This window comes from Triticum aestivum, chromosome 5B (assembly GCF_018294505.1).
Source record: "Triticum aestivum cultivar Chinese Spring chromosome 5B, IWGSC CS RefSeq v2.1, whole genome shotgun sequence".
NCBI lineage: Eukaryota > Viridiplantae > Streptophyta > Magnoliopsida > Poales > Poaceae > Triticum > Triticum aestivum.
Genome location: NC_057807.1, coordinates 21915004 through 21933175, shown reverse-complemented (window position 1 = coordinate 21933175; position 18172 = coordinate 21915004). Strand labels below are relative to the sequence as shown.

The window sequence follows — 18172 nt, the reverse complement described above, 5'->3', positions numbered from 1 at the left end:
GTGTGCACACTTTTGTGCACTTGCATGCATGCGATCACGTAGACCTTGTGCAACCAGCAACGTATCGATGTGCCGGAGAGGGGTTCCGAAGTACTTTTTTTTTCGACTCCGCCAACCGGCCCCAAACTTTTTCCACACGTTGGCATCAACGTCGGCATCATGCACGCCAGTTTGCATATTTTTCCGAAGGTCAATGCATTTTCTACGATTTTCTCATTGAAAAAGCCCCAAAACAATGGCCGGACGTGACGCAATGTTGGTTTGGTGTCCGATTTCCATCAAACCTTGCGTAGTGGCCTACGTTGCCCGTGTGCACATGTGTGCACAGTTTCGTGCACTTTCATGCATGCGATCACGTACACCATGTGATACCAGCACGGTTTCGGTTTACCGGAGGGGGTTTCGAAGTACTTTTTTTACTCTGCCAACCGGCCCCAAAACTTTTACACATGCTGGCATCACCGTCGGCATCACGCAAGCCAATTTGCATATTTTCCTGACGCTCGATGCATTTTCCACGATTTTCCCGATGAAAAAGCCCCGAAACAATGGCCGGACGTGACGCGACGTTGGTTTGGTGTCCGATTTCGTTCAAACCTTGCGTGGTGGCCTACGTTGGCCGTGCCCACATGTGTGCACAGTTTCGTGAACTTGCATGCATGCGATCACCTAGACCTTGTGCAACCATCAACGTATCGATCTGCCGGAGAGGGATTCCGAAGTACTTTTTTTCATCTTCGCCAAATGGCCCGAAACTTTTTCCACTCGCTGGCATCACCATCGGCATCACGCACGCCAGTTAGCATATTTTTCCCACGCTCAATGCATTTTCTACGATTTTCTCGGTGAAAAAGCCACGAAACAGTGGCCGGACATGACACAACGTTGGTTTGGTGTCTGATTTCGTTCAATCCTTGCGTGGTGGCCTACGTTGGCGGTGCCCACATGTGTGCACACTTTCGGGCATTTGCATGCATGCGTTCACGTACACCATATGATACCAGCATGGTTTCGATTTACCGGAGGGGGTTCTGAAGTACTTTTTTTTCAAGTTTGATGACCTTTTTTCAGAATCAATGAACTTTTTTCATATGTGATGAACTTTTTCTTGAATCCCATGAACTTCTTTCAAATCCAATTAATATGTTTTTCAAATTTGTGAACTTTTTTCAAATCCGATGAACTTTTTTTCAATCAAAAATGAAAAAAGTTCATCCATTTGAAAAGAGTTCACGAGTATGGGAAAATTCATCATGCAAGGAAGAAAAAAGAAAAAACAGAAAAGAAAAATGAAAAAACGAAAAAGGAAAGAAGAACCTAAAAAGGAAATTAAGTGATGTACCCTATTGGATGTGCCGTTGTGGCCGAGTGGTTAGCGCGGTGTAACTTGAGACAGGAGGTCGGCGGATCGAGTGACGGCGCACGAGCCAATTTCATTTTAATTTTTCTGTTGGGCGCCCTCCTTTTTTTGGGCCGGCCCGCTTCCCGTCGCTTGCGAGCGCCAGAAGCGCCAACCGGCGCTTAATGCGCGCGGATTAGGAGCTCCCAGTTAGCGCGCGCGAATTAGAAAAAGACCAAAAGGAAAGAAGAAAAGGGTTCAGAAAATGAACTTGATCGCAGAATGGGGCGTGGCGTGGTGGTTATGGCGTGCCACACTTGAACGGTAGTGTGCGGGTTCGATTCCTGGTCGCTGCATTTTATTTTTTGCATCAGTTTAGAAAAAAAAAGGGTACGTGGGCTGCGGGTCGTCCAGGGAGAAAAAAACAAGACGTACGCGTATACGGGGAGGCGGGGAAGACTTTTCTAAATATGTCGATCATACCCCTGATTATGAAAAGGTATCGTGCGATCTCGGCCATCCTTGTATTAGGGGGGTGTACCGAAGCAAAAGTGTTCCTACATTGTCCTGGGGAAAAAATGATAAGTAGTCTAGTATGGACGGAGAGAAGAGTGAAAATGCCATGATGCGAGTGTGTACCTCCACAGTGACCAAACGAGTGCCTTCCGTCGTCTTGGTCGATCCAGGAGAGCATTCCGAGACCAGCCAGGAGGAGCAGGCCACGAGTACGGGCGATGAGGCAACAGTCAAGAACTGACTGAGATCTACTTATTGGTACGAATACTACTTATTGGTATGACAGACAGTGTTGAGCCTGGATTTACATCACTATACTTGCTACTAACAAGAGAGAAATAATGTGCGCCACAAGTTTTAGTCATGGATTGTTTTAGCAAAAAGTATCAGTTTCAGTCTCATGGACATTGGCACCCTTCCCTTGGAGCAGCGGAGGCAGTGATGTTTCTCGCACGCTGAAATCTAGCAGGAGGTGCCGGTGCGCACTGACTTTCTTAGTTTCTTTCATGCTACAAGCAACACCGGAAGCAACAACGGTGGTCGAGGCACAATCGACAGGGGGGGGGGGAGGGGGTCGAAGGGGAGCTAGGTTCTCACCGTGTCGTGGCTGAAATCGGCGGAGGCCACGAGATGGAACTGCTTATTGCCGTCGCCCGCGTCGTCCGAGTTGTCGTGCATCCCCCACATCCAGCACCACACCGCGCGCTTGGCTGCGGCGGCGGTGGCGGCGCCGCCTGACCCAACCACCACACACAGCAGTGAGAAATCGAGGAAGGTGCAGACGAAACAATGCTAACATGAAGATCCTGCAGGTAGTTCAGCTTGCCAAGGCTCCCCTTACTGACAGACCAATCCAGCAGATTTCTCTCGACAGAAAGGCTGAGGTGCAGCAAGTGTGGGAGATGGATATCACTAGCAACTCTTGCATCCATAATATCCAGCAATTCCAAACATGGTAGCCCATGGTTTGGAAGCTCTATGCGACATCACATGCAATCTTCAAATATCTCAGTTGAAACAGTTCTGAGATCCCAGTGAGATCAACAGAGTCGTCGGCGTCGCCACCATGACCCGGTAGTTGGAGATTCAGAACACGAAGAAGCTTGAAATCTCTAATGCAAGGCATGCACTCAGATAACCCAAAAAATCCAAGTGACCGAACTTGATATTTGTTCGTTTCTTGGCATATCTTGCATCGCCAAAGAGGAGAGATAGTCGACGGACCTTGTGAGAAAGTGACACATTTGCTTGACTGTGGTCTATTACCAAAACGAAATTTTCTTCTTCAGACTTGTATGCAAATAAGATCATGTACCATGTCATGAACTGCACAGGACAGCACTTCATTGTTGTAGTTGATACATATAGGCTGGATGAGTCTTCTGCCAATAAGTTCATCGAGATAGCTCTCTGCAAGTTTCACCTTCCGCTGTATCAATAAAACCTTCAGCCACCCATTGCTTCACCAAATTATCCTTGAAGAATATGTGGCCCTCTGGATACATATTAAGATACAGCAAACATGTCTTCAGATAACGAGGAAGATTATTGAAGCTAAGATTCAGTGCTTGTCTCGTTTTTTCTGATGCCGAAAGAAAAGAGCTTAACGACTGATGGATGTACGTCAAAAGATCAATTGACATGACAGGTTGGCTTGCTAAAAGGCTAGCTATGCTGATTGTGGCTAGCGGCAAACCATCACATGTTTCAACAATGTCATCCAGTACCTCTTTGAACTCTTGAGGACAATCACTTTCAGAGCCATAAAGTCTGTTAAAGAAAAGCTTTCTAGAATGATCATCATCTAGGTGTTTCATCTCAAAAACATACTCTGACTGATAATGACAGCACGCTAATGCAATGTCTTCGATCTGCGTAGTTGTTACTATCCTGCTTCCACGATTACCCTTTGGCAATCCCAACATGATTAATAATATCCCATACTGATGCAGCCCATACATCATCAAGAATAATTAAATACCTGCATACATGTAATCAACCCATATTAGTAGTACTAGGGAGCATGGGAACTTTGGTATATTTTTAATGAAGAAAAAATCTGGTAATACTTCGAATGAAGGGAAAAAAATCACTACCTTTTATCCTGTAGATATTGCTTGATATGGTGAATCAGATCAGTTTCCATATAATGTTGTGGGGGTTGCTGCCGCTGGAGTTGTGAGAGCATGTCACGGAAAATTCTCTTCATATCAGGTTTCTTGGACACCCGAATGAAAGCTCGGCAACTGTATTGTTTCCTAAATCTGCTGTACATCACTCTAGCAAGTGTAGTTTTACCAAGACAAGCAGATCCAAGAACAGATAGCAGCTTGAGCTGCTGGTCCCCATCATTAACCAGTGAGTTGATAAATTCATTCATCCGGCCATCGATTACTATGTCATCAGTTTCTTTATATGGCATTGGAAGAAGCATAGGGCCAAGGGACACAAACCTACGCGCCTCAAGGTTCTGCAAGAATGGAGATTGTACCTCTGGTACCGTTGAATCACCTCTTGGACATACATCCTAAATTCTGATAGCGTTTCCGCGATAATAATCTGACTCTTGGGAGTCTTGATATGGCTGAACAATTTGCGGTGGGATTTGGTGCTCTTGATGTTGGTAACAGGGGAGAAAACTTTAGGCCGCACAACTACTAAACTGTCGATGTAATCCTCCATGTCATAGGACAGGTCACACACCTCATTCATCCAGCACTTGGCCGTCAGGGGAGGGTCCTCTAGCTCAGACAGGTCATCAAGGTACGTAGGAGCTTATCTTCTCAAGGTCATCTTTGAGGAGGTGCATACCGTCCTTAACCCTCTTGGAAGAGCATTCCAGAGGAGCATCCCCGAAGAGCAACATGTCCAGCTTCCCAACAAGGGGTCTCATGGCGCCCAGGGAAGCACTAATTGGGCCCCTCGTCTGCCTCTGAAATCATCTGAACACACACAAACAAAGGTACAATTAATTAATTAATTAATTAATTAATTAATAGAAATCCAACCTTCAACATTATGAGAAAGCGAAATGCATCAAACAATGTCAAAGTCGGAAAAGTTAGCGAGGAACAAGCAATCACACCAAGACGACAATCTCGTGGTCACAACACAGACACAGCACGACAGTTAGCCATTCTTCTTCCTATCCAAAAGAAACAAGCTAAGTAGTGCTGCATAAGTTGAAGTTGGTAAGTAAAGAGGGGCTCCCACCTCTAGCAGGACTTGGAACAGAGAGGACGACGTTCCTGCGCACCTCAGGAGATTCCTCTTCCACGATCTGCACCTCCTCATTGAACTCTCTCAGTTGCTCCATCAATTAATCAAAACCAGCTATATATCCTCTACTCGATCACCACTCTATTTTCTCAGTCCTCTCATTCCCCAATAAAACAGTGTTTTAGCGCGGGGTTATGTCAAGTCTCAACCACACCCATCCACTGAAACTTGGTGGCATTTTATTTATCCCCATGGCAGCTCATTTCTCTCTTATATTGTCGACCACACCTTGTGCAATGGTGTTTTTCACCATGCTGTCCCCTCTGCATCTTTCCGTTTAGATGTTACCATCATAGGAAGATGATATTTGAGGGTCCCATCCCAATGGGTGCCATGGGATCCCGGCTTCTTTCGGAACTCGACATGCCCTCATTGTTAAACACATTATTGTGAGGCTGTTGGGCCGAACCACTCATGTATCACGTTGGAGTAGTTAGGTGTTGTATCTCCTTCTATCTCCTGTTTAAGTCTCCTGTAATATCTCTTGTTGGTTAGATAAGACTCTGCCAACTCTTGTAACACAAGTAATCAATCCAATATATACCAATGCGGCTCCCCTGTTGGGAGTAGGAACGCTTACCCAAATCTTTACATGGTATACAGAGCAACCTCTTCCGCCACATCTAGTTCGATTTGCCTGCGCCAAGAACCCTAACCACCTTCCTTCTACCTGCGCCAAAAACCCTAGTCCACTTTCCTTCCATCAGCCATGGCCTCTTCTTCCTCCGCCATCAACTCCAGCCTCAACTACAACACCTCCGAGCCACTTACCCGAACCAATTACATCCTATGGCGCGCACAGGCAAGATCACAGATCATGGGTGCCGGCCTCTTCGGCTACCTAGATCAAACCATTGAAGAACCACCAAAAACCCTCACCACCAAAAACGCCGAAGGGAAGGATCAGGTTGCTGTGAACCCTGCCTACACCCAATGGCTCATCCAAGACCAACAAATCGTCGCTTACCTCCTCAGAAACCTGTCCAAAGAAGTTCTGGTCCAGGTCGCTTCGCTTGAGAAATCACATGCGATCTGGACCGCGCTTGGGAACATGTTCTCGGCCATGTCTCTCTCACGCGCCAACAACATACGAGTCGCCCTCACCAACGCCCAGAAAGGCTCCCAGACGGCGGCTGCATACTTCGGTCACATGCGTGCCCTCTCCGACGAGCTTGCAGCGGCGGGCAAGCCGATCGGCGAGGATGAACTGCTCTCCTTCATCATCGCCGGGTTGGACATGGAGTACCAGCCCATCATCTCAGCGCTTGATGCAAGAACGGAGCCGGTATCGGTCGACATCCTCTTCTCCATGGTGGCAAATTTCGACCAGCGAGTCGAGATGTTCCATGGTACAAACGCCGGATCCTTCAAATCATCGGCGAATACTGCATCTCGTGGTCGCCAGGGAAACACCAAAACCTACCAAAACCAGCGGAGTGGTGGAGGTGGTGGTGGATCCCGTGGTGGTGGCGGCCAGTACGGAGGCGGTGGCGGCGGACAGTACGGTGGTGGCGGTGGCTACCACAACGGCGGCAACAATCAGGACGGTGGCGGCGGCTACCACCCAAACAACAGTGGTGGTGGCGGCTATCCGGGCGGCGGTGGCGGCTACCACAGTGGTGGTGGTGGCGGCTATCCTGGTGGGGGTGGTGGCTACTACCAGGGCAACCCTCGCAGTGGCAACAACAGGCGCCCCCCCCCCCCCCGGCAACAACAATCGGGGGCGCAATTTCCAGGGCTACGAAGGATACGAAGGGAAGTGCCAAATCTGTAAAAAACAAACCACATAGCTAAAGATTGTGATTGGCGCTACGCTGATGACAATTCTCAAAGAAAAAAGGTTGCAGCCGCTGCTGACATGTCATATGGTGTAGATACAAATTGGTATATGGATACAGGTGCCACTAATCATATCACTGGAGAGCTGGACAAGCTGACGATGCATGAAAAGTACCGTGGCAATGATCAAATCTACACAGCTGCAAATGGTCCAGGTATGGAAATTAGTCATATTGGAAAATCAATCATTGAAACCCCACACACAAATCTTGAACTCAATGACATCTTGCATGTTCCTAATGCTGCTAAGAATCTTCTATCTGTCCATCGCATTGCTCTTGATAATAATGTGTTTCTAGAGTTTCACCCTTTCTTCTTTTTGATCAAGGATCAGGTCACGAAGAGGGTTCTTCATAGGGGTATCTGTGTGCAAGGGCTCTACTCGTTGCTTCCCAAGTATTGCAAATTCAATAAACAAGTCTATGGTGCCATCAAGCTTTCTGCTGAGAGGTGGCATAGTCGATTAGGTCATCCATCCTTTGCTACTGTTCATCAAATTCTTAGTAGGAATAAACTCCCAGTTGTTGGTGAGAGAAATTTAGAAACTATTTGTGATTCATGCCAAAAAGCAAAAAGTCATCAACTACCATATCCTGTCTCTACTAGTGTGTCTACAAAACCCTTGCAACTTATTTTCTCTGATGTTTGGGGCCCAGCACCCACCTCTGTTGGTCGACACTCTTATTATGTGAGCTTTATTGATGATTTTAGCAAATATACTTGGATATATCTTCTTAAAAAGCGTTCAGATGTGTTTCAAGTTTTCCACAATTTTCAAGCCCTCGTTGAACGCAAGTTTGATTGCAAAATTCTTGCCATGCAATCAGACTGGGGTGGTGAGTATGAAAAATTGAATTCCTTCTTTCAACAAATAGGCATATCTCACCATGTGTCATGCCCTCACGCACACCAACAAAATGGCTCTGCTGAACGCAAGCACAGGCATATTGTTGAAGTAGGATTAGCTCTTCTGGCTAATGCTTCTATGCCTCTCAAATTTTGGGATGAAGCCTTTCTTACCGCCGTTCACCTCATTAATATGTGGCCAAGTCGAACTATTTCCAATGAAACACCCACTGAACGCCTTTTGCATGTCACACCAGATTATCAAACTCTTAGGGTGTTTGGTTGTGCCTGTTGGCCAAATCTACGTCCCTACAATTCTCGCAAACTTAGCTTTCGCTCAAAACAGTGTGTCTTTCTTGGTTATAGTGCTCAACACAAAGGTGTCAAATGTCTTGATGTATCCACTGGACGTGTGTACATCTCTCGTGATGTTGTGTTTGACGAAACCCAGTTTCCTTTTGAAAAACTTCATCCCAACGCCGGTGCTCTTCTCAAGAAGGAAATCCTTCTTCTTCCTTCTCATCTTCTTGGCAATGATTGTGTGGGATAACATAATGATGATTCCATAATGACTAATTCCTCTCTGGTTTCATATGAGCTTTCTGCTACAGGAGCAAACAGTGCAGAAAATGGCGTGGCGAATGGTGCAAATTTTTCTGAAAATTTTGTGCAGCATGCCTCTGATTTGGATGCAGCAGATCCGGCTGAATCTCCTTCGGGATCGGTGCGGCAAACTGCTGCCGAATCCGCCCCGGGATCGCCGCGCCAGTCTGGGCCAGGATCTGCATCGGGATCAGCGGCCTGTACCGCGGCGGGCACGTGTACCACACGTCAACCATCGCCAGGGGACAACCCGACCGGCCGGGACCCACCATCCGGGCGCTATGCGCCATCCCCGCGCGTCTATGCCAGGCGACAGCCTGCCTCTGTGCCAGGCGGCAACAGCGCTCCACCCGAGTGTGCATCGCTAGGATCCTCTGTGGCACGTTCTCCTTCAACACCATCTGGTTCTTCCACAGACGATCCGCCTGCGACAACTGCCTCGGGATCGCCTCCTTCATCTGCAAATCTGCCCAGTTCGCGTGTTCAGGAGGGCTCTGCTGCCCCTGGATCTTCTGTGCCGCTGCATCCACCTCGTACACGACTTCGAACAGGCACAATTCCTTCGGTTAATTACAAAACTAAATATGGCTTGGTCGTATCTGATATATCTGCAGGAGAACCTCGCACTGTTCATGAAGCACTTGCTGATCCAAAATGGAAACATGCCATGGATGAGGAGTTTTGTGCCCTTCAGAAGAATCATACATGGCACCTTGTTCCCTCTTCTCCGCGTACAAATCTTATTGATTGCAAGTGGGTTTTTCGCATCAAACGGAGATCAGACGGTACCATTGATCGCTATAAAGCACGTCTTGTTGCCAAAGGATTCAAACAAAGGTATGAACTTGACTATGAGGACACCTTCAGTCCCGTTGTTAAAGCAGCAACTATTCGTCTGGTTCTTTCTATTGCTGTTTCTCGTGGCTGGTGTCTCCGTCAACTAGATGTACAGAACGCGTTTCTTCATGGTGTTCTGGAAGAGGAAGTATATATGAAACAACCTCCTGGGTTTGAAGATCCAAACAGGCCATTCCATGTCTGCAGACTAGATAAATCACTTTATGGACTGAAACAGGCTCCACGAGCATGGTACTCTCGCTTGAGCTCCAAATTGCAAAGTCTTGGTTTTGTTCCTTCCAAGTCTGATACTTCTCTGTTTATCTATCGCCGTTCCAACACAACTATTTTTGTGCTTATCTATGTTGATGATATTATTGTCACCAGTTCCTCCAATAAGGCAGTTACAGCTCTCTTGCAAGATTTACAGGCAGATTTTGCTCTAAAAGATCTTGGTGACTTGCATTTTTTCCTTGGTATTGAAGTCAAGCGAAACCAGGAAGGTGGTCTTCATCTCTCTCAAGAGAAATATGCCACTGATCTTTTGAGCAAGGAAGGATTGCAGGGCTGTAAACCGTCACCAACTCCTCTCTCCAGCTCAGAAAGGTTGTCTCTCACAGAGGGTGTGCCTTTGAATCAAGAGGATGGTACTAAATACAGGAGTCTGGTAGGAGCACTTCAGTACTTGACACTTACGAGGCCTGATATTTCATTTGCTGTCAATAAGGTGTGTCAGTATCTTCATGCACCTACCTCTGCTCATTGGACTGCTGCTAAACGTATACTGAGATATGTGAAGAACACACTAAGCATTGGACTAACGTTCACCAAGTCAACCTCTACACTTGTTAGTGCCTTTTCTGATTCTGATTGGGCAGGTTGCTTAGATGACAGAAGGTCTACAGGTGGTTTTGCAGTTTTCTTTGGACCCAACTTAATCTCTTGGTGTGCAAAGAAACAAGCCACTGTGTCAAGATCAAGTACTGAGGCAGAATACAAAGCACTAGCTAATGCTACTGCAGAAATTATATGGGTTAAGTCTTTGCTCAGAGAACTTGGAATATTTCACACACAAACTCCATGTCTCTGGTGTGACAATATTGGAGCTACTTATCTCTCTGCCAACCCTGTTTTTCATGCTAGAACGAAACATATTGAGATTGATTATCACTTTGTTAGAGAGAGAGTTGCTAGCAAAGAATTGCAGATTCGGTTTCATACCTTCAAAGGATCAAGTGGCTGATGGGTTTACTAAGGCATTATCAACAGGACTGTTTGAAGAGTTTAAGCGTAATCTAAACTTGAGAAGTTCAGATTAAGGGAGGATGTTAAACACATTATTGTGAGGCTGTTGGGCCGAACCACTCATGTATCACGTTGGAGTAGTTAGGTGTTGTATCTCCTTCTATCTCCTGTTTAAGTCTCCTGTAATATCTCTTGTTGGTTAGATAAGACTCTGCCAACTCTTGTAACACAAGTAATCAATCCAATATATACCAATGCGGCTCCCCTGTTGGGAGTAGGAACGCTTACCCAAATCTTTACACTCGTCTACAGGCGACCTATCAAAGAGGGAACAAGGACGGATGTTAACTGGTGAATATTAATCTATGTGGCTGATGTCTTTCCCCCAAAAAAAATCTATGTATCTGATGTGATGTGCTGTGATGTGATGGGTTAACTGACATTATTGATAATAAAATTGAAGCTTCCTGGAGTTTATGCGGCTGTGGCTGCTGTTGAGTTGTTGAACCTTACCTTTTCTCTGTATCCACGAAATCCCATGCGGGCGGAGGAGGGAAGGGAAAAACCAGTATCAGTAATGGTCTGATCAATCAAGAGGCAGGGGGTGGGGTGTGCTGTGTGCAGATGGCGGAATTAGCTACGGCTGCCACCGTGGCAAGCAGTGTGGCTGGCAGGAACGCGCCTAAGCTCTTGGATTACTTGGTGGTACAAAATCACAAGCTGCGGGTCGAGCTGGAGCATGACATCAATTACCTCAGAAGCGAGTCTGATGATTTCTGCAGCCATCCGAGAAGATGGCGATCGTCCATCGTGGAGTGGCAACCTCGTGCATAAGGCCTGGATCACTATGGTGCGTGACTTGGCTTATGATATCGAAGACCGCTTCACACACCGTGTGACGCTCAAGCCCGGCGTGTCATGGATCGGTAAGAAACTTCACCGGGTGAAGACGAGGAATGCTCGTAACAAGTTTGCTGCAGCGATCCGTCGTCTCAGGAAGAAATCCGAGGACGCATCCAAGCTGAGAACAAGCTACATCACCGGTGAGTATGCTGGCGGATCCAGCACTTTGGAGTCAGGGGAACCATATCTGATGAGAGGGACAGCTCGGTGGCTGCCGTTGGCATGGACGTGCCCCGGGACGAGCTCATAGAGCTGATAAGGGAAGCACAGCTAGCAAGGCCAACCCAAAGAACTCAAGGTGATCTCCATCGTCGGATTCGGTGGTATAGTGAAGACTCTCCTTGCCAGCCATTTGTATGCTAGCCCCGCTGTTGTTACTTGTTAGCGAATACGAAGCACGGGCTTGGGTTCGTGCTGCAGAGAAAGGTGCGGGGGATGTTCTCAAGGAGATACTCCAGCAGCTTGGAATGCAAAGCCTCGATCTGTATGCTCCCAATCATAAAGGAAAACAAAGTCCAGGAGCAGGAGGAGATAGGCAGATTAGTTCAATATCATGCACGACTACAAAACTCATAACTAATCTATGATCAGATCGATTGCAAATCAAGGTTGATGTTGAACCGGGTGACTATAATCCTAATCCTGTTAGCACTCAGAAGCCTTTGAGCTACAAGAAACAATATACTAAAAAAAACAAGTCATCTTGGGCGTTGTAAGGGTTGTGCGACCTTCGGAGTTGATAATTTTCTTTCTTCTTAATGAATATACGTGCAACTGCTCTGCATGGTTCCAAAAAGGAAGAGAAAAACAAGTCCTCCCATAAGAATCCAATCAAAAGCAAGATGCAAGCAAGAGAAGAATAGAGAGCTATGTTTCTCTAGCATTAGATTCTTGTGGAGGGCAACGATCGTCCGAGAGTGTCGCAAGAGTGTGAGAAGAGATAGATTTCCTTGTTATATTATGTGCTACCCGAGACTTGCTTTGTCTGAAGAGTGAATGTGTCCTAATTAACTCGCTTTTACTGTTTATAGGTTTTTCATTGTGATCGATGACATGCAGGCAGTATTTTGGCATGATATAAAAGATGCCTTCCCTGTAATTCCAGGGGTGAGTAGCAGAGTTATGGTGACGACAGCCATCCACTCCGTGGCAAATGCCTGCAGCTCTGCTCATGGTCATGTGTACATGATGACAACTCTTGCCGAGGATCATTCAAGACAACTGTTCTTCAAGGAAGCTTGCTTGGAGGATCCACCACCACCAGGTGATACACAGCTGGGTTCAGAAGCGCTAAAAAAATGTTACCACAGCCCGGTTCTTGCAAAGTGGAGGTGATCCCACGAGGGAGAAATGGGCAAACCTGTGTGAAAACCTTGGTGGACATCTGGAGACAAATGAGACCTTAGCAAGCATGAAACGCGTGCTCGTCCATAGCTACACCACACCAGCCTTGGTAAACAAGATGTCAAGACTTGTTTGCTATATCTGGGCTGGGCATTTACCCAAGTGGTCATCCAATCAGGAGAGGAAGACTGACAAGGAAATGGTTAGCTGAAGGATTCGTCAAACAAGACCATAGACGCAATGCCCACAGAGTCGCCATTGACAATTTCGATGAGCTGGTTGACAGGAGTATCATTCAGCCTATTGACGCCAGCAGCAGCAACAGCGTAGAGGTGAAGAGATACCAAATTCCCGGCATGATGCTCGAGTTCATCCTGCACAAGTCCATGTGTGAGAACTTTGTTACCTTGTTATATTATCAGGAATTCAGTAATATCCGTTGGCTTTCTCTGCATCATAAAAGTGCAGCAAGGTCCAAAATGAATCCAAAGGATTTACTTCTTGTCCGGTCTTTGACAGTCTTCGGTAAGGCACACACATCTGTGTTGGACTTTCCCAAGTATGAACTGATGCGAGTTTTGGATCTAGAAGAATGCGATGAACACTTGAAGGGCAAGCATCTCAGCAACTTGTTGCTGCTCAGGTACCTAAGCCTCGGAAGCTCTCTTAAGGTTCCAGTGCTTCCAAATGAGATTAAGAAACTTCAATTCTTGGAGACACTGGATCTAAGAAGAACGAACATAGAGATTCTGCCTACACAAGTCATTGAGCTGCCATGTTTAGTTCATCTCTTTGGAAAGTTCAAGCTCCAACAAAATGTAGGAAGCCGGAGAATGCGTAAGCTACAGACTTGGTTGTCAGAGAACAGTAAACTGAAAACGCTAGCCGGATTTCTTTTGGACAAGAACCAAGAATTGCCACAACTCATGGATCACATGGAGCACCTGACGAAGGTAAAAATATGATGCGAGTCCACCTGCGCTGATGACATTTCTAGCAACAACTTAAGTCATCTCTCAAGGGCCATCAAGGGGTTCATCGAGAGAGGAACCCAACTGAATGAAGCTCGTTCACTCTCACTGAGCATCGACGATGCATGGTCAAACTTGCTGAATTTCTCCCTGGAACATGGTTACTCCTACTACCTTAGCTTGCTCAAGCTACAAGGGAACAACATATGCAGCCAGCTGCCTCTGTTTGTGTTAGCAACACTCTCCTCACTAGGATCTATTCTTCGTCAATTCAGATTACAAGCCAAGGATTCATCAAGCTCTAGCCATTACAAGGAGGAGAGAGCATGAACAGAGGAAGAGGAAGACAGAAGCAGAGGAGGCCGAAGCCGTCCTGATCCAAGCCCCGTTGATTGTAGCCAATTCCCTCGTATATGTAGATGCTCCCTCCCGAGGCCTCCGTGCAGCCCAAGCCCAGTAGCACATGGCCCAGCCAGAGTAGGGTTGGTCGCTAACATTCCCCGCTCCTTAAATTTCGGCTTGACCTCAAGCCGATGTGCGGTTAAACCACCTGAATCCCATGGCACTTGATTTTCCTTGATCGTAGTGGGGATGTCGTGGTAGTCATGGCTGATGATGTAGTTTTCGTCAAAGTGGACTTGAGTGTGGCGTATGTAGTAGCCGTAGCCGACAAGGTCTTGGTCAAGGTAGGCATCAAGGTAGAAGTCTTGGACGGCATGGACTTCGTCGAAGTAGTAAGACTGGTCGAGGTACTGGTTGAAGCAGTACATTGGAATTGCAGTATTCCTCCTTTTTGATCCCGCTTGTGTGAGAAATCCAAAGAATTTTGGGCCACCAAGATCCCATGAGAACTGCAACTCTTCACTAAGCAGTAGCACTGATAGATTTCCAAATGCAAATATCTCACAGGAAACGGACGCAGAACCACGAGAGCACACATGAGTAGCATCGCAATATTTCAATAAGTAATCCAGTAGGGAAGGATTAGTTCTGTCCATAACCAAATTTGTTGTCTGAATATGTGCATGACGAGTATAGTTCATGTGAAACACAGCCTGAAGTAATTTGTTGTCTGCTAGCTCTGTTGTAACCGCATTGGATTTAAGGTAACATGGAACTTGGTAATACCGAGTGCAGATATGAAATATCCTTGGGATGCCTGGATCCCATTGCTCCATTGCTCCCTTCGGAGTTGAATTTCTAGAGGCAAGACGTGACATTGCAGGATTTGCCCACAAGATACATGACCAAAGCACACATGTGTTCTGAATCGCCCTCAAAATGTCACACAAGCTGAAGCATGAAATGTTTGTATTCTGAACTGAAAGTTTGGGACAGATAGCAAGGATACCTCGAGCATGGGTGATTGCAGTTGAATTAGTTGCTCGTTGTCCAGGATCCCACAGTAATGCCAAAAATTCAAAGCATGTAACACACTGCGATATCCTCATGATATTCCACAACTTGATCATGCTATCCCCTGGATCCCATGGTGCTTGCGCCAACATGTGATGGGTATCAGGGATAACACTTGCCAATGTTACAGTCATCAAGGGTAGCTCCAAAGAAGGCCAACGCTTCATGTTTACCAGGATAATCTGGAACTTTTCACAGAGATTAGCTAGCTTGACAACAAACTCAAGTAGTGGCAATGAAACTTTAGCCAGCGAGTCCACATCTAGAATTTTGGGGGAGCACCTGATAAGTGTCTTGCAGGGTGATTGACTGTCCTCAATATGAGTACCCAATATCAGGCAACCAACAACTGGTACAGTTTTGTGTTCCCCATCAATTACATGAAGATTAAGACATGTTCCCAAAGATGGCCATGGTTTCCTGCAACTTGTCAACCGCAGAATTGCAATGGATCGTCTCCTGGTGTACCAAGCGCAGCTTGCATGTTGAACACTCTACAAGTTGTGCTCCTCGCTGGAGTCCATAGTGTGTGTATTGACTCCACGACAATGAGCTTGTGCTCGGTGAATGATTTAACTGGGTGGAGGGCCACAGTTTTGACCTGGTTGGTAGCTACAGGGACCACCGTATCAACATAAGTAGGCAACGGTGAGGTGACATCATCGCCGCCCTTGAGCAGATTTTCCGCAGCTGGACCCAAGAACACAGAGACAGTAGCTAGCAATGCTGGGGTTGACGCTGATGAAGCAGGCACCATCATTTGGGACAGTGATGCCGATGCCATGTTTGCCTCGTCTCCAAGGCATTTCGTCTTGCAGGTGGAGGGTCTGACATAGCTGGGACACATCTCGTGCACTGGGACTGCCAACGGGACGCTGGCCTGTGTAGAGTCCATCGGCACCACAGTGGGGACGTGTGTAGATGTCGACGCACGCATAGAGGGCATGTCCCAACCAGTGGTGGAGACGGCGTCGTGCGTGAGGCAGTTCGCTGCGGTTGAGCTGTCGCCCGAGATGTCCAGTGCCGAGGTCAGAGTCAAGGACACCGCCGCTGGCTCGAGGTCGAAGCAGCAGCGCTCGGGGATGGCATTGACGGTGACCTTGGGCAGAGCTGTTGTTGCGGCGGGAGCAGTTGTCGACACCGATACGCCGACGTCGCGGCTTTGGCATCGCGTCGAACAGGTGGTGGGCGTCCAGGTAGCGAGGACATTGACTGTGTTCTCGACGACCTGGCGCGGTGCTGCATTTTCCTGTTGCTGCTGCTGCTGCGCGGAGGCTGATGTTGATCTCTGAGCAGAGATCACCATGGATGCATCAGGAACAGAGGCGTTGTCGTCCGCCGCCGGTGCAGTTGGAGTCGATGTGGTCGTCGGCGCAAGGTCGAGGTACTCGTGGTGCCCCAGGCGCGCAGCCTGTAGCGCTGCCGCAACGGCAGTCGACACCTCCGATGCGACCGCTACCGACACCTCCGAAGCCACCTGCGCCGCAATGGCTGTAATACGAGCGCCAAACTCGGCGCGACGCCGTGCCCGCTTGTCCTCCCACTTGGTATGCCCCCTGAAGCCCTGATCCGTCCACTCGGCAAGGCATGCCCCCTGAAGCCCTGATCCGTCCACTCGGCAAGGCGTCGCTGCTGCGGTTCCTCCATCGACTCGACTGCTCGATCACGGCGGGCAGCCCAAGCTGAGCTGTGCGACATGGCTGTGGATCGAAGCCCTCTGATGTGAGAATTTGCTTGGCTCGAATTGGAAAATTGGGGGGAAATTTTGTGTGGATTTTGCGTGGAGGAATCGATTGGCTCTGAATACCAATTGTTAGCAACACTCTCCTCACTAGGATCTATTCTTCGTCAATTCAGATTACAAGCCAAGGATTCATCAAGCTCTAGCCATTACAAGGAGGAGAGAGCATGAACAGAGGAAGAGGAAGACAGAAGCAGAGGAGGCCTCCGTGCAGCCCAAGCCCAGTAGCACATGGCCCAGCCAGAGTAGGGTTGGTCGCTAACAGTTTGTTACCATGCAGCTGGGTGGTCTCACTAAACTGTGCTTGTCATTCACTGGTGATCTTAACCTGAGTGCGCGGCCTGGAGTACCTGAAGCTGATTGCAACTCAAATGGACAAGCTCATCATAGGACAAGGTGCACTCAGAAGCCCGAGACACCTATGCATCGTTGTGGAAGTCATGACTGAGCTGGAAATCCAAGAGGGAGCTCTGCCGCGCCTCGAGTCCTTTCAACTGCTATGTAAGGATCTAAATGGATTTAGTGGCATGACGGTCCAGTCCCTGCCACGTCCTAAGGAGGTCGGCCTCCATGATGGAGTGAGCGACGAAACAAAACACGAGTGGAAAGAAGCAGCAAAGAACCACCCCAGACGTCCCAAGCTTTTGTTTGTTGACACGAAACCGATGAGGGGTGAGCCTGCTGCAGAAATTATCCATCCAGCAACAGCTACCGATACGGACAAAGAGGTTGATGTTCAAAGTGAGACTGCTGTGGAAATTAGCTTTGCAGCACCAGCTACTGATACGACGGCTGAAGAGGTTGCTGTGGAAAGTGAGCCTGCCGCGGAGATTAACCCTGCGGCAGCCACTGATATGACGACCGAAGAGGTTGATGTGGAAACTGGACCTGCTGCGAAAATAAGCCCTGCGGCACCACCTACTACTGCAATGCTATCAGTGACAACGCCGCCCGATGCTGCTGAAGAATCAGGTAATTGAGTGATGTGCATCTTATTTTCCTTCATTGCTAGTACTTTGGTTAATTATTTGTGTTGAGTTATATATACTCCCTCATCATGCACACATGTGACGTATTTTATTGTTGGTGATGGTCAACATGATGACGATGCTGAAAAAGAAGATGGTAACATTGATGACCCAAAGGATTTTGCTAAGAAAAATTGTCCGAGCACTCAGATGATAGATCAGACGAACAAGGAAAGTTCTAAACAAAAGATTGAAGGAGTGGCAGGTTTAAGAGCATTACTAGTAGAACCCTCAAACCCTCAAATCTAAAAAGCACTTTTAAGGG

At 47.5% G+C, this 18172-nt stretch overlaps 2 pseudogenes; one reads left to right on the top strand and one right to left on the bottom strand.

Moving 5' to 3' along the window:
* Positions 1–2448: 2448 nt before the first annotated feature.
* LOC123114575 (disease resistance protein RGA5-like) lies at positions 2449–4748 on the bottom strand (annotated as a pseudogene).
* A 6380-nt stretch (positions 4749–11128) lies between these two features.
* On the top strand, positions 11129–17859 carry LOC123114574 (disease resistance protein RGA4-like; annotated as a pseudogene).
* Positions 17860–18172: the final 313 nt, after the last annotated feature.